Here is a 17946-nt window from a genome sequence, read left to right on the forward strand (position 1 = left end):
TCTAACATACATTGAGATACAGAAGAGTTCATGTTTTTAACTTCCAAATCAGGACATCAACATGTTAAACATAGCCATCGTAAGAAAACACATTTTTCAAAATATATAGTCACACTTTATCAAATGAAAATACCACTTGCCTTGGCTTTTTTTGCTTTAGCAAATGTACAACGCTGTCAAAACCTCCCATTGTCACATTTTAATGTTTTAATGTTTTTTATGTTCTCATTTTGAAATATCAGATAAAACATAAATACTGGGTGATAAACTCTTTGTCTGACAGCTATTATGTCCATAGCACCAGATGCACAGCGGGGGCTCTGGCACAACTGTAGCTTCTTGCAAAATGCATGGGGGAAGCAGTCTTGAAGGATCAAAACTCCAGAAACACAACACTGACATCAGATTTATTAAAACCAATATACACTCTGCATCATACATATCTACACCAGTCAGCCACAACAGCTAAACTACTGACTGGTGAAGTGAATAACTTTTGTCATGACGTAACAGTGCAATGTTTTGCTGGGAAATCTTGGTTCCAGGTATACATGTGGATGCTGCCACCCACCCAAACACCATTGCAAACTAAGTACATCTCTCATGATACTCCCTGATAACTGTGCCCTCCCCCAATGAGGCATGGACACAGGATCTTTTGGGGCTGTCCTGTGCTGTCTGGCACCAGGACATTGTCAGCATATTTTTTAATGCCTGTTGGCTGGAAGCTGAGAAAGTTGTTTGGATACTTAGATTCAGGTGCTGGTTCGGAGCTGGTGCCTAAACTTGAACCAGTTCTTTGTGTTTCGGCTCTCGAAAAACTGGTTCCAGAGTGGCCCCAACACTGACGGGGGATGGGGAACTAGAGATGTATACAGTGACAGAATCCTATAGAAAAGGACACTGGTACTTAAAAGGTTCGCAAGTTGAACCAACTCCAGACCAGCAGAGCACGGTATCCTTCTGGGCCACTACCAGCAGGGAGGGGTTGTACTTGGTCTGTAACATTGTTTGTGTGAGTGTCAAATGGCAACCATGTGAATGTCGGGACACACGGTTTCTCATCAGAAATTTGCATTGTAACAAGATGATTGTCATTCACCCTTTGGGTCGATGGGTATACATCCTTTCTACTTCCTGTTGTGGCTTTGTGTCTGAAGAAGATAAATCTTGTTGAAAACATTTCAAGTATCCCATCCCTACAGAGGATCCCTTTTGGTTTTGCCTCAGGCGGCCCCTGAGCCACACTGTTTTGATGTCAGTACCAACATTGACGGCCTCTTCCCTTCCCCCACATTGACATCCACCAGCATTGTTCTGCATTGTGAATGATAGCTGTCATCAATGGGCACCTAAGGGGTCTTTGCTGCTGTAGAGCTATGCAGCAGAACCCCACACCCCGATCCTCCCTCCATTGAAGGCTATCAGTCCGTAAACTTCTCTGGCAGTTATATTGCCCTGTGATTGGCATAGAAAGAGATGCTGGATGATGGGTGTGGGGGCTGGTGACTCCGCCTGACCCTGGGCAAGTGAGTTGGACACAGGCAGGAATACACTCACAGCTGTCCCATTTGAGGTCTCACATGTGCCAAATACAGGTCACGTCAGAGTCAAGAGTCTTGAGGGCAAGGGGAATAGCTGCAGGCTCATTGGAGAAGGAGCAATAACATCACTTCTAATGAACAACTGAGTGATGGCTCTGATACATAGTTCAGCCATTATGAGAGACACTCTGTGGTGGTCAGGTACATACCATTTTGTCTTAACTCACATTCTTGAGCCCTGGATAAATAACCCTGTTGCTGCTTACACAAGCTGCTGTTATAACTCAGTTACTGCTGCGGTGCACATGGTTCACACAGCTGTCAGTCACCGCTTGTTTCTCTCGTGTCGTGTTTACATGAAAACTGAGGAGCTGAGGTCGAATACGTGGAGCCACACCTCACTCAAGATTCACTCGTCATTTAATCACATTGTCATGAGCACGAGCATTCCTCTGCAGTTACATGTGGTGATATTCTCTTGAGGAGTTTTTGATGTGGTGCGTTCATGTTTGTGTATAGCAAATGGTGTGTGTGTTTATGTCTTTTAAAAGGGGCCAATTAGTTGCCTGCTTTCAATAGTTGTCTGAAGCTGTCATCTGTTCTGCTTTTTAGGGGCATTGTGTCTGAATGATGTGTAAAACAATAATTACTGCTGTTTTGTATTTGTGCTTTCAGGCTCTTCTAGTCCTTAGAATGATGATAAATCTCATTTGATTTGAATGGGTCATTTGCCTCTGCTTCATAACAGATTGCTTCTACACTAGAACAATACAACAATACAAATTCAATGCATTCTGTAGCAGAAAAAAAAGTTATATATGCCACATAAAAAAGTTATGATCAACATTTAACTGATATAGTTGAAATATTTGACATTTATGGACATTGTTAGTTAATTTGGCATCTTAGCATCACATAAAAGTTATCATTTAAATACTGATGAAACTTTTAACACAGCGTGCAACCCTTTTCTGTAGCCAAGTACTTCTGCATGTCTTTGTTTTTGCTCTTTATAATACTCTTCATTCTTGTCTATATCCAGTGGGATTTAGTCACTTGGTGCCTGATGTACTCAGTATCCAGCCTGTCATCAGTAGACAAGTGGTATCCTCTGGGATCAACAGCTTCCAAGGCTTTTAGACCTCTGGCAGGGCAGATGTCTTCATACCAGCTGACATCTGTGCTCAGCTGCAGACAAACAGACAGACAGACAGACAGACAGACAGACAGACAGACAGATGAACAGACACTTTATGTAACTTTAAACTTTACCGTCTTAGTTTAAGAATCCCGAAATATCTTGTAAACCTCAGCGTTTCGCCTGAGGTGAATGGTAAAACGAAAGTCATCTCAAATACATAAAACTGATGGATTGTGTAGAGGAGTTACCTCACACAAATATATGAGGAGTCATTGAAGTTAAATCCTTGATAGCAGAAGGGAAAAATTCGAAATAGATGTAACCTGATAACCCAGAAGTACCATATTTGTTCCTTTCCCACAGGTTTAATAGGTATTTATTTGACTTTTTTTTGTTGATCCCAAACTGTGAAATGCTTCACTGAAAGAGCTCTCTCTCCATTACGGTAATTCCATCTCATTTATGTGCTCTTTCTGAATGATTTTAGAACCATAAGCTCATATCTTGGCTGGGTTTGGGGTCACTGCAGCGCCAGGAGGACCAGCTTGTTCTAGACATCACTCAAGACAGACCCTCAACTGACGACCATCATCATTATCATTACACTGTAATGCTTCAAAGCCGACTCCCAGGCATGTTATCTCAGCCGCAGCCATACTGTCTTTGAAGCTTTTAGTCAGAGCAAATGCTAGTTTATCAAAGGTTAGGTTACAAGCATTGATCCACCAAGATTATGGTTGAGTCAAATAAAGGTTCTTAGTCTGATTTATATACCTTTTTGCACAGCTTAAGTTTGGCAAAGTAAATCCTATTGATATTCTTTAGAAATTGGATATTTTATTGGGAGACTGCTGAGGTCTTTGGCTTTGTACAGTTTAATTTGTTCTTTTAATTTTCCATTTAGAAATGGATATATTTCTAAAAAATAAAACCCAACCAAAACCAAGTCTTTTCATTCAATCTGAACTGTCAGATATACACTTTGTAGAACATTTATTTTTTTCCCCTTTTAAGACAACAAATCACAGCAAATGAACAATTCAACCTTTACTTTCTGTGGCATCAAAAACAATAATTCTTGTTCTCATAGGCCCGCCACCACCTTAATTAAGTCCAGAAATGCATTTCATACCAGTAATAGAATTTCGTCCTGTAATCCAGAAAAGATTAACACCCAAGTAGTGTCTTTGGGGATTTAGTTAGATTTAGTTAGGCTTATAAACAGTTGACTGAAGCTCTGAATAATAAGGTCAGATATTTCTCTGGAGCCTATTGGTGCATGATGCAGTTCCTCCACAGTCTGGTGGCCGAGGTAGTGTGAAATGGCACAGCAGCGACACACTAAGATCCCACTCAGCCTCATGAAAGCTGAAAAGGCCAGGGCATTTCTCATGACTTTCCTAAACCATCAATTTACATTCTCTTTTGTCACATAGGCCACAATTACACGTTACATAACACCTGGTAATGTCAGTAAATTCACTAAAGTACTGCAAAGTTTTGTAAATTGACTTGTGGTTCTCTAGCACTCTTCCAGTCTACTGACCAGTCAAAGCGCTTTTAAACACTTGTTGCATGCACCCATATACACACTGATGGTAGATGTTGCCACACAAGTTGCCAACTGCTTAACTTGTTCGAGGATACTTCGACATGGAGCCAGAGATTCAAACCAGCGACCTTCTGATTAGAAGATGACCCATTTTACCTCTTGAGCTACAACCCCCCATTCCTTCTACTTCATACAGTATGTCTACCACTTTACTTGAACTTTAGAGCAATATATGGTGCTTTATAGTCTGTAAAATGTATTCATCTGAAATTATTGGTTGTTTTCAGATAAAATGTTCACTTACAAAGCATATAAACAGTTTCCATCCATTCATCCATTTGCGTCCCTCTATCTGAGGTTGAGCTGTGGTTGCAGCAGGCTAAGCAGGGCAGTCCAGATGTCCCTCAGCACTGTCCTGCTCCACCTGGGATTTCTGAGGTGATCCCAGGCCAGACTGACACATGTAATCCCTCCAGCGAGTTAAGGGTCTGCCCTGGGAGTATTCTCCCAGTTCTTATGCTTGAACCAACTCAGCTGGCTCCTTTCAATCCGAATGAGCAGGGGCTCCGAGCTTCCTCAAGATGACTAAGCTCCTGACCCTATTTCTAAGGCTGAGCCCAGTAGCCCTACTGAGGAAACTCATTTCAGCCACTTGTATCTGCAATCTAATTATTTCGCTCTCCCAAAGCTCAGACGATAGGTGAGGATGGGAACGTATATTGACTGACTCGTAAAGTGAAAACACGACTGATGCTGCACCAGACTTTATTAAAATGCTGCTTACACTTCCAAACTTTATTAGTTATAAAGTAATATGAGAACTTTTAGTTTTACAGAATGCAAGGTCATTTACGTGCATTTTGCATTTTGTTATATGAACAATTAAGCTATGTCTTTCAGTATTGTGGTTATTCTGGTTCTGTCTTTGAGCTGCATTGTGACACTGCATGCTTGTTAGCGTGGTTGCAAGGGCAGGACAGCAACCCTGGAGCTATTGTGGGAATTCAATGTCTTGTTAAAGGACACTTGTTTAGTTGCCGGGAACCTTTTGAAGTACACAGACATGGACCGGGGTCGTCTGGTCAAGAATTCAGAGCAAGAGAGAAAGATAGCTGTGAAAAAATCAAATGTCATGGGCTTTTTATTTTGTGTAGGTGGCACTGTATCAGTCCATGAAATTGAGACACTCTTAACCTTGTGGTTTATATTTAACAGCTTATATGGGCACCTCATAATACCACTCACATTTGACCCCACGTCTTCTGTCTTGTTTCTTCGTCTTTCTTTGTTCTTCCAGCTGAATGCGGTTCCTGTCTAGAAAGTATGTGCTTCAGTTTCTCTTAAGACAGGGATGACTTCGCGTGTATAGCTGCAGTCAGGGAAGATTTCAGATGTTGCTCTTTGTAGTACCTCTGTTCTTCCTCTAATAGCTGTCCTGCTCTGCAATTACTTAAAGTTTAAAAGCAGTCTTTTCTCAGCCTAACAGTCATGTGGCCTGTTGTAACTTGCCTTTTGTCACCTATCCTCTTATCTCACACACGCAGACACATGACCTTATCGCAGGCCATCAAGGAGTTCTCTAACTAATCCGTGTTTGTTGAATTGTTATAAATTTGCATGTCTGTCCTACTCTCAAATATGTGTTTTGTTTGTTTTTTTACAAGCCTGTCAGGCATGGAAGATTTATTCTGTCTTAGTCATGTTAACCTCTGTGGCCCATTAAGGCCAAATGTGAACAAATATGTGGGCGGTTTATGCTTTCCAGATGTGTAATCCCAGTTAATGCATGAGTGGCATGTTTGTCAGATGTGACACTGTCACCGGTGGTGGTATTATATTTTAATGCAACGAGGCGATGATGTGGTGCTCATGAATCTCTTTTAACCTTGCAATGTGGAAGGTTAAGAGTGATGATATTAGTATAGCTGTGTGCCTAGTTAAGCTGATTTACATGACAGTGGTGACTCTTTTGGTCTCCTTCTGCGATGAAGATAGCAGGGGAGCAGAGAGGTCAAAGGTCGAGCCAGCATGTGGACCCAGACTTTGCCATTTCAGAGTGGCCCACATTGTCTGTGGCAGAACTTGCTGTTCATGAACAGCAGGAAAGTTGCGCAGGATCTAACCCTGTCTGAAAAAATGTGGGGTGTGTTTCTATCATCACTGCTGCTCATCAAGACATTTAGAGACTGACAGTGACAGGAGGGAGCAGCAGTGACACAGATGGTGTCTGTCATGTTTAGGGGATGCATGTCTGCATGAGGCCGTGTTGTAAAAGACAACATCTCCTTACCGTATGGTGAAACCATTTCACACATGCTGATCACCCCAGTAAGGTTTTGACTGTCAGTTGAGTAGTGAGGGAACACTCTTTTCCTTTTCTTTGGTTAAATATATTGCGTATCTGCTGCCTCCATGTTCAGGACCACTGAGGAATGTAATAAGAGAGGTGCTTTCAGTATGTCGGCCTTGAGACCCTCCCCATTGTAAAAATAAATCCCTGAAGTCTGAGTCCCATCAAATGGTTTTTATTTGGGATCAAGAAAAAACATTAGAGAAACCTCCATGCTGAGCTAGCTGAGTCCTTTAGCCAGTAAATACCACAAAATGGAACACGCATGCTGCGGATAGGACAGTTTCCTAAGCACATGATCTCATTGTGATGATTAGTCGGTGTGTCCTTTTTCACTAAGAAAATATAAGTTGGTAGAGTTTTAAGTACGTTGGATACCAGTAAGTGGTCCATGAAGCAGAGGAGGTGGAAAAGATCCAAACATGAACATGTTCATGTCAGTTCAAAGAAAATGTGAAACTTGCTGTACAGGAATTTTACAACCAGTAATCTGAGGCTTCCCTTGACCTAAACTCTTAGGTACCTTATTGAGGCTTTGGTACAAGTTTCTCTTTGAATTTCTATGGTGTTTTACCAACTGGGACACTGTGAAATGCCATTAGAAAAGCAACACCAGGATAGGCTGCATTAATTGTGCTGGTTGGTTAAAGGAGTGAAGTAACTTCATGTGAAGATGAAATGCGAGTTTATCTGCTGATGGTGAACCCAAAGCACTGCTGAGACCTGGTGGCCGGAGACATCCATCGCCTTGAACCATTTCTAGTTTGCTCGCGCATCATGATCACTTTTTTCACTATAATCTTGTTTCCTAGTTATTATTTTTTTTTCTCTGCATTGTTGGCTGTGTGTTGTATCCCCATTCTGTCAGACAGTGACATCTCTTGGTCCACCATTTTGTTTCCAACCACCGCTCCGAATGCCACCCACCCCCAAAATACTGCTGACATCCTCTTCGATCATCTTTGTTTATCCAGCAAACATTCTCTGATTTAGCTGGATTTAATAAAATCCATGAAGTGGAAAAGGATTATTAAGGCACTACTGATTGACAGGTATACAACTGTAAATATTTTATATGCTCTAATAGCACAATTCAATTACAATTTTTCAAATCCACTTCCACTTTCTGGTAGCTCATCACAGAAAAGATTTTAAGAAGAAATAACAACGTAAAATATTTATTTTCGTTTAAACTACTGTTCATAACAACTGCTGGCTGGGCTGAAAGACTTTCACTCTTGTCCATAATTCACATGATTACCTTTAATTTTGGTCAGCTACCAAGAAAGACTGTAAGGCCATGAGATTTTAAAGCTGTGAGACACCCAGCTGCAGCAGTTTGTCACTCACATAACTGGTGTGTCCATCCTTCCACTGAGAGTTCAAATGGTGTCAGGCATCAGAGCTTTAGGTTATATACAGATCACTACATTTGTTTTATCTGCTCAAAATCGGGCTGTTATAGTTTTAGTGCATTCTTATTTAAGTGAGAGAGAAAAAGTTGTAAAAGTCAAATGGCTGATAATAGGATAGTAAACGTCAAGAAAGATCACAAGCAGTCTAAATCACTCTCAGGGTTTCCCTTTTCCCCTCTGATGGGTTTAACAGGCTACAGCTGAAATGACTGAACAGGTTGAAGTCTGCTTTTTTACTTGACTTGAAGTGAATTACGATGTCTTAGGCTTTAACTTTAAAAAGAGGACGGTGAGGAATTTTGTACTGAGAGTTGTTTTAGGTCAGGTGGTGACATAATCATGCTATACATAACTTATTTTTGTTCCCATCAGCCTTAATTTGGAGTATAAGTGGACCATTCACAGGGTCCCTGGCACCTTTTTCTGTTTTGTTTTTTTTTCTTTTGCAATTTGAAAGTTTAATCCCGTTCTTTGAGCTTTGTTAGCAGCCAGCATAGTGTGGCTTCCCGAGCAGCTGAAATGAAGGAGGCCATGAAGATGAAGGCACTGCTGAGAGAACCAGAATCTCTATGAACAAATGTTTTCTCTCACATTCTCCACCTCTTTGTCCTGATCTCCTCTGACTCTTTGTTTTATAACTTCTTTAGTTTGAGGGGACAAAGTGAGGCATAAGAAAAGAGAAGTGAGAGGGATGTACAGAAATCACATTTTCTCATACCCCTTCAAATAGTTTTCTTGATCATAGGCCTACCACTTTAAATCAGATTTTCAGTGTGTCCAGGGAATTTCTATGCTTTCAGTACATGAATGCAAAAACAAACTCTACACATACATATATTTAACAATAGGAACCAGAAGAATAACACATTTTTGACTGGGAGTGAACTCTGATTTTCTTTTGGTTTACAGATGAATAATGTTCCTGTCAAATATACAGTGAGGGTGAAAGAAAATCTGACGTGAAATCAAATCAATCTTTCCATGTCTGCTGTCATATCCTCAACACTGTGCTGTTTAGGTGAAAGCCTGAGAGAGATCTACTCAGTTCCTGTGAAGGGAGGAAAGGCATCTCTAATGAGAGGGAGTGTGTTTCAGTCAGGGTGGGGTACATCCTTGCCCACCTACCTGCCATTGCATCCTGTGCAGCACCCTAATCTCCCATAATTGTGCTGAGTCTGGGCTCCCACCCAGTCTCATTAGACTCTTTACAGCATTCCTGATGAAAGGTCGCTTCTGGTCACGCTGGGTGCGAGGGCATCAAGTTTGTGTAAATTGACAGTGACAAGAGTTTGCAAAATACAATTTGAGGAATCATCAGTGTGGACTGATCCCTCCATCTGCCAGCGTTGTTCCTGTTCTCGTCATTTTTACTTCACTGAAACTTCCATATCTTCCTCCAGTTTCACCAAATCTGCCTTTGTTTCCCGCCTATCAGCTCATTGTGTATTCCACCGAGCCAAACACTTCACTTCTAATCTCTGTTTTCCCTCCATCTACAACGTTATCTCCTCTGTTGTGTTTTTTCTCCATATGGAAGCCACTTCGCCTTGGGGAGCGTTCACCCAAGAGTGCTCTCTCTTTCAGTGCACACACGGCTTCTTTCTGATGTTTCTTGAGGTGTGAAGAGCAAATGCTAATCTGAAAGAAATGTAAAGAGACAGGGTCAGTCGCCTCTCACATGTCAACCCTGTTATCACACGGCTTTACAGCCATTCTTACTATAGTTACGTAACATTAACCTTGTAATTCAGTCAAGTAATATATAGCAGATAGATTAGGCAGAAATAATTCTGGTCTTCCAGGGAGCTCTTGAAGAATCAGAGCAGCATCAAGGATCCTGCCTGGAGAGCTAACCCTAAATTTTAATAAACACATAAACGTGAAGCCATAGTTAAAATAGCAGTTCATTTTAGGACATAGGGAAGATTTCGGGGTGGTGGAGGAAGTTTCTGCAGCAAATAGTGTTCACATGAGATTAGTGGTGGGGTTAGAAGTATCAGGTCATAAAGCTGGCTGAGTACACAGGTACGAATATTTGGGATGTCCCATTAAGTTATTTGGATCTTGTTCGAGCCCCTTAATATTATGTATGATCAGGTGCTTATGAACCTGGATGTGAGAACTGAATTGCAGACTGCGGCTGTCAAATAGTGGGGCAGAGCACATTAAAGCTCAGAAAAGAAAAGTTCAGCATTTGATCGGGTTTACTGTAGAAGATACAGGTTCTATAAAACATGCTGTCTGTGTTCTGAGCCAACTGAGCGCTGGACTGCAGCGGGACAAAATTATTAAAAAGATGCTCTATGTGTTTATGTATATTTGTATATAGATAATTGTATATGTTCTGTAATGTGTGTGGCAAGAAAGGAGTTTACAAACTTTAATTTCATTATGCAACCCTGTGTTGTATAATGATGAATTAATGTACCTTGAAATTATGAATGCCATGCAACTGCTTGGGCAGGCTTTTGCCCTGCCATGAAATCAGAGCCCATTATCTCTGAATTGGATTTAGCCAGGGGGATTGCATGTATGAATGTTGTTTCTTTCTGCTTTGAACACCTTCACCATGTAGTGTCACACATAGGCACGTGAAGCAGTAATCCATGCCTTGATGTTTATTCCGCCAGTACACCTTGAGCATGACAATCTGTCATGTATCTGCTACCTTTTGCCCTCTAGGGTAACTGTTCTGAGCCACTTTCCATCCTCTAAGGCTCTACACATACCAGGGCAGCATATCTCACACATATGCAAGCAAGGGAGACAGCCTGGATTCCACAACAAGTAATTTTTGGATTTATGCTGGCCTCAGAGTGTTGTCCCAGCCAGGGACTCAGAAGTCCTGGGTCAGAGTTGGAAACGACAGGTCCTAACAGGTAGAGCACAGATAGAGCACACGCAAAGGATCAGAGGGCAATCCCCTGAGGTCCATGAGGTATTTGTTCCCCCTGTTCGTCTGTGTAGATCATAAAATGTTATTCTGGAGACATGCATAGGTTTGTGCAGCTGGCCCACTCTCTGTGTTGTAGTTTGTAAATTTTCCTGAGAGTGAAAAAATTGTGACAGAAGTCAGAAACCTTTGGCAATCTGCAGGCTTTTGAAAGGACAAACTTCTCCCAGTGTTCATAGCCTGTCAGGCACCTTCAGTCAAACTATTTCACTCAAAACAGTGACGTTATAGAACTTTGGCATTGTCTATGAACATGCAACACTCAGATTTCCAGTTTGAGGTCCATGCCTGCTGGTGGCACAGTCTTGTGACTCTTAATGAGGTGATTTTGAGCCGCCTGTTTCTGGGAATCAAGGACTTGTGGCAGTCTCAGTCGGCTGTAGTGAAGAAGAGAGAAAACATTTAAGCTTACAGGATCAAGAAGCAGCTGGCTGTTAAGAGCGGGGTATCCCATAACATATAAACATTCACTAGTACCTGCACTTAAATGGGAGCAAAGGAACACACACACTTGCACGCTTACCTTGCTGTGCAGTGAATTGGGATAATCAAAATGGGGATTAGAGGCATTTAGGGCTCAGTAGAGCAGAGTGTTCACAAAACAAACTCAAAGTTTAATGTCTTTGATGTTACACATAAATCTCTTGTGGTCAAATATGCACAAATAATAAATTATAAGGCTCAGTGTTGCAGTTAATAAGCTGTACAGAGACTACCGAGTCGCTTGATTGATATTTTTACCCAAGAGTCAAACAGCTTCTCAATGCTTCTCTCGGCATAACAATCTGCTGCTTGTCTGTGTTTTCTTGTCAACACATGCCTTGGCAAGCAGAAGTGAAGAAAAACAAAATACAACTGTTTAAAGCGGCAGATAAGCAGAGAATTTAGATTCTGCCCATCGGTATTTTCACATGAGAAATGTTCAGATGAAGCAAAGCAGACACCGTGACCAACTTTAATGAGCTGCTACACTTGTAAACAAAGCAAAAACACCGGAGGATGTCCAGTGTTTGCTATATATAGAAATAATTTTCAGCCTTTCACCAAGATATGCATAGGGCTGCCACTAATTATTATTTTCTTTGCTGATTAATCATTATTACAGCAAGTACTTTTCAATAATTTTGAAATTCTACAGGCTGCCTGTCCTAATAAACATATTTGTTTCTTTACAAAATGGAAGGTTAAAATGATTCCTTTAAGTTTTAGCGCCATTTCAAATAGTTTGATTTTTGTCATTCCCATCCTGCCAAATAATGACACTTTGGGTTGGCAGCCAACCCATCCCACACCCCAAAAGTGTCAGTTTTTGACGAAGTGGGAAGGTGAGTTTGGAATGAGACTCTAAAATTGTCTTTTCTTACAAATAGCACCTTTAAGCATATTGTGATATAATCGGGATAATATCGTAAATTGCAATGATTTTGGCCAGGATAATTGCTGTGTGAAACTGTCACCTTGTCCCATGCCTTGTTGCTACTCTACAGAAGATGCTACACTCCTGTGATGATTTCACATTAAAAGAGTTTTTGTTGACTTTAGTGCTGTTTGAGTCATTAGTGGTACGGCATCTTCAAATTCTTCTGCTTTAGCTTCACCACTAAGCTGTGTAGTTTAAAAAAAGCCATTTCACTGCCTATACTGTAATACTCTTTACTCCTTGGTGAGACTTTTTACTCAAAGTTGACGCAGATTGTTAATGACTTCATGGAAACATTAGGGGCTTATGAAAGACGGCACAGACGTCTTTAACATCAGTGGATACACATCATAGAGGTCTGTGTGTGGTTTGTCCTTTGTCATTAAAGGGGATATTTTTTTAACTTCTGCTTTCTGGAAAGCCACACCACGTCCGAACCATAGTGCCACTTAACAACTCAGCCGGCCACAATTACAGGGCTTGTACCCAAAACTGGCACCAAGAATGCCTCACACAGAATTAGCGACTGGAAATTATTGGATGTTTAATACAGCATGCATAGATTTCTGGTGTCACTCAGTGCGGTGAATCAGAGAGCAAGATGTTTTTTCCCTCACCGAGTTAAGTGTGGTCTCCTTTGACTTTGAATTATGGTATTGTGGCAGCTGTGTTTTGGTTAGATGATGAATGAGAGCAGAGCACAATCACATCGTGTCAGCTTGATAAACATCCAGCAGCACATCTGGGCTGTTACTGATGTAGCAGGAGATAAACAGCAGGGGGCAATGTTGAACTTGAGCTGATGCATGGTAGAGGAGACCGAAAGGAAGACATATGTCCTGATTTTTGTCCTTATGTTTGGCCTGTAAAATTAATGTCTCCTGTAGATTTAAAGGTATATAATGACTCTATCTGCTGTCTGTCATTTCAGTTTGGCTCGTTTGAAGATCTGACTTGCCATTGTCATAAATCTCAGTTATTCATCTCTGCTCTTGTTTATACAAAAGCATCCTGATATAGTGTGCATTGTTGCTCTCATACCTCTCATATTTGTTTACAAATTCATACAGGCCTGAAGCAAGAGACTAATCCTCAAGATGTCATTGTTTGCCTCATCTGATTACATCTGGCGTGTAAAGTGAGCTCGCTTTATGATCTCTGCTCACGTTTGCCTGCAAAATACTGTACCTGTCAATACACAGTGCAGAGACAGCAGTCTGGCAGAAAGGCATTATAAGGAAACCTTAGAGCTGAAGTACTTACACAATGACCCGAGCCGCAAAGGTAATGCTTGCATAAAACATTTTTAAATGCATCTTAGGGGTTCTCATGATACCTGACTCCAGGAGAATATCCATGTGAAATCCACGAGGAGTTATAGGGTCCATAAAATAACTTTTATAATAACTCAAGTGAACTTGGGTGAGCATAATTCATCAGATCATCTGTTTCACTTTAGCTTCTGCCAGATAGCCTCGTGGCGCTGCCTGCCAGGAAACGTGTCTTGTACAGTTTATTTGTAGAGCACCTTTCAACAAAAAGCAATTCCAAGTGCAGCAACAAAGGACATAAAAGACATAGAGACCAAATATGTAAGGAACAACAGACAATATAAAATGGAGCGCATAAATAATTTGCACCAAATAACACATTTTCATTTCTTTGATGTCTTAACACATTATTCTAATGTTTGTAATCAGAAATAATAGTGCCGATAAATGTTTTTCTTTATTTCAATCACAGAACATGCAGCAAATCATCACCTGAAACATCAAACATGTTTTTGAAGGCTAAATTTTTTCTTGAATTAGACCTGCTTAATTTCAGGTTCACTGGTGACACCAATGGAAATTTTAGTCACACTAGACTTTTTAAGGTGCATGTGAGACCGAAACAGTCGCACCCTGGAGCCCTGCAGTGCAGTGCAAGATACAAATAAATAGTCCCAGATTTAAGTAGATAAAATAAAGTGGCGAACAAACAAACAAACAGAGAAGTCTCCTAACAGACCAGCAGACCTGACCATTAAAAAGACATTTAAAGGGTCGGTTATTTTGGAGGTCAAAGGTGAGGAGGAGTTTCCTATGAGAGAGTGAGAAGTAAATTATTAGTTCCAGTCAGTTTGTTAGTCAGACAAGATGTTGTCATGAACCGTCCTGCAGCCACATGTGCAGGTCAGTCACAGAGAAACCCTCATTTGAATGAAACCTCTGACTCAAATACATCTCATGGAGCCTCTAACCAATCCCCATCTTTATAGCACCTGGTAAATGAAAGCAGCTGTGAAGACTGTAGGGAATGCAAGCAGGAATGAACACCAGCAAAGCACATTATTAGACCAGCAGGCTTTTAGATCAGGGTCCTAAAAGGAAACAGGTTGGGCTATCACTGGCATCCCCCCTCCTGCCCGTCTTCGATGAATGCCGCAATTTTCCGGCCCGTGACCCCCGGAGATAATATCAGAGGTCCGGTGGTTTTTGTTGGCCCCTCGTGGTCTACCCAGACATGAGCCCAGTTCTCCTGGGAGCAGTGGCTGTCGTGCTTATCACAGGAAGTCACACAATACAGCATAGGAATGTAAACCCAGAGCTGTGCTGCAGACGAAACGTGCAGAAACACAATCAGGATTATTTTTTTGTTTTTAATTCTTTACCTGATTGCTTTGGAACAGAGTGTCCACTACAGTGACATGCACATTTTTACCCATTTTACAGATGTGTTTTTGTTTTATGTTTCACTTACGAGGAGACATAACAGCACTGAGCAACTGGGCCCTAACCCGTTATTAACTCTGAGGTTTGTTATCCTCATAGAATAATGCACAGAAACTCCACCTTCATACACACATGAGAGTGAAGATTAGAAACATATTCTCCATTTAGCCACTCAAGCTCAAATCTTGACATTTTGTAATCAATTTATTCAGAAGATGCCTACCGAAACAATTAGTAACACCCAGTTAATTTATGGCATTTGCTGTGAGAAATAGCATCTTGTTTCCAGAAGGTTACTGCTGCAGTTTTGGTTTCAGGCGACCTAGACCACCTCTGTGATACCACACCACAGGAAAACCTGAATATGATGCAGTAAAATACAAACCACTAACTACACCCTCTAAAATTAGTATTCTGCCTAATTAGGATAGCTGTTTCCCAGCCTGTTCCAGTTGCTATGCTAAGCTAAGCTAACAGGCTGCTTGCAGTAGCTTCATATTTACCATACAGACACCTAAGTCTCAGCTAAAAAGCGAATAAGTGGATTTCCCACAATGTCAAACCATCTTCTATTATGAATCGCTCTATTCAAAAGAATATCTAGCAGACTACAGTACTGATAATAAAAAAAATGATTGCTTATAATTTTGACAGTATGAACTGGGATTCTTTTTTTTTTTTTTTTACTTTGATACCATGCATGAGGCTGTAAAGATGTTTGTTATGTTGAGGTTAGATTCTGCTCTAGCATCAGTGATGTAAATCAGAACCGGAGAGTTTTCCTTCAGTGAAAGTAAAGCAAAGAAGGACACTGAAGGCTTTTCTCAAGAGTTTGATTTACCAACTTGTTGGCTGGTTGTGCTCTTCGTTGATCTGATTGTTAGCCTATCGTAGACAGTGATGACAGATGGTTCCTGCCCTTTTCCAATCAGTTTCCAAAGATGACTTCTCTGATTAGTTGTGTAACAAACCATCATTAGGTTAGGAATGTTCTTGTTGGTTCTCCCAAAGTTCTATATTTGCTTATTTCTTGCCAGGAGGACTCTTATGCAACATATTTTATAAATCTGAGAATCCACCACATAATCAAACAGTCTGGTGTTATTCTCCCTACAAAGGTTTGACCCTGAACATTGGCCTTTAACTCTGACCTGGGGCATAATTTGGAAAGGCATCAGATATCCCAACCCCCTAGAGGCTCAGTTCAAGGAGAAGAAACCTGGTATCTGATGTTCACGGGAAGGCGGCTCTAGCTTTTGTTTCGCTCCTTAGCATGTGTCTGGTCACTCTGCTGGAGGTTCTTCTTGGTGATGGAGTGATGAATGGGTGAGGGTGGTTTTAAATGAAATGCACCCTGGAGTCAGGTGAGGGTGCAGCCTCTATCCAACCCCATACACACTCATGTCCTTAGAGGTCATTGAGTTTAATTTACATTGAAAAAACTTTTATGGCTGGAATGTTCCTGTTTTGAAATGAGCTTATACTAGTACAAACATTAGTGTAGCAAAGAGATATAGGGATCAGAGAGGGTTCCATGTTGCAACCGCATATTAACAGCATCTGGTTTATCCGTCCTTTCTGGAACTATTTGTTGTGAAAGAACATGAAAGTAACATAATATGCTAATGCAATACAAACTCAGAGAAAGCACTTACCAAAAGTTCTTTTCCATATTAAAAACTGCTGATGACATTTTTTTTTCTGCCTTGGATGTGGCTAAAACTAATATCTGATTGTAATCCTGTCATTTGCAAAACACATGCTATTTTTACACATGCTGCTGCCTTTATGTTATTTTCCTCCTGACCTGTAGCAACTCAACATTCCTGCTTGCTTACTGGGCAGAAAGACTTGCAGAGAATGATGAGCGTGACACTGACCCTCCTCCGACCTCTGCTCAAGCGGCCACACAGGTGTGTGGCCCCGGGGGGGAAGAGGGGGAGATAGACATCCACACGCACACACGCATGCTGCAGCTCTCACCACAGGAAGCCTCGGGGTCTTTAATCCTGCCCTTGACTTCAGGTCGCATTCTGCTCAGTCACCATCACTTGTCTGCTTTCAGTCTGGTTGTCCTCTGCATAATTTCCTTCAAACCTGCTGTTGTCAAGATACTTATTTTGCAAGTTAAATGAACTGTACTGAAAGGCAGACACACTCTGTCACCCCAGGACCCAAACTCATGAATCAAACCATTCTGATGTAGTGCCCAAACAGAAATTATTGAGCCTTGAAAATTGGTTCTTTAGCTGCAATTTATCAAGTCTTGCTAAAGAATTAGGAATTATATTTCACAGACTAATAAAATTAATTCTCGATGTCAAAGGTTACATTTCATTACATATTGTATGAGCTTTAAGTTTAAAGACACTTGGCAACAGGAACAGTGCAGTTTTGTTGGTGTGACCATTTCCAGATGTGGTAAACTGAGAGAGAAATCGTTTAATTGGCTGGTTAAACTCCGGCATCGCAGTGTACCGAAGTTTGCTTGAGGGGGCAAAACGTTCTATAAAGCAATTTTCCTTGCATTCGTACTCTTCCTCTTTACAGTAATTCTCCTTTTTTTTATGGACATGGGGAAAGTTTACAAGCTGATTAGTGCCAAGTGAATGCTCCCTCCTAATTTTCCCCATGGCTTTCAGTTTTCAGTCCAAGATTTCTTCTGCTGGCATGGCAAATGAAACAGCCCTGTGTCGTCAAGTCTAAAACTCCTCTGTGAGCATAATCTCTCCTGACAAACCTCCATATGAACAAAATTTAACATTAATGCAGGCAATGTGGAGCCGTGAGTCCTGAAACTGCAGTGTAAAACAGAGCAATACAAGAAGCATTACTCCTTTCATTTTCAATTTTAATA

At 41.1% G+C, this 17946-nt stretch overlaps 1 protein-coding gene across 4 annotated transcripts in view; it reads left to right on the forward strand.

The window, feature by feature from the left end:
* The window catches only part of megf6b (multiple EGF-like-domains 6b), a 67397-nt gene that overhangs the window by 20317 nt on the left and 29134 nt on the right, over window positions 1-17946 (forward strand). The window lies entirely within an intron of this gene.

Source organism: Acanthopagrus latus, chromosome 6, assembly GCF_904848185.1.
Source record: "Acanthopagrus latus isolate v.2019 chromosome 6, fAcaLat1.1, whole genome shotgun sequence".
Classification (NCBI taxonomy): Eukaryota; Metazoa; Chordata; class Actinopteri; order Spariformes; family Sparidae; genus Acanthopagrus; species Acanthopagrus latus.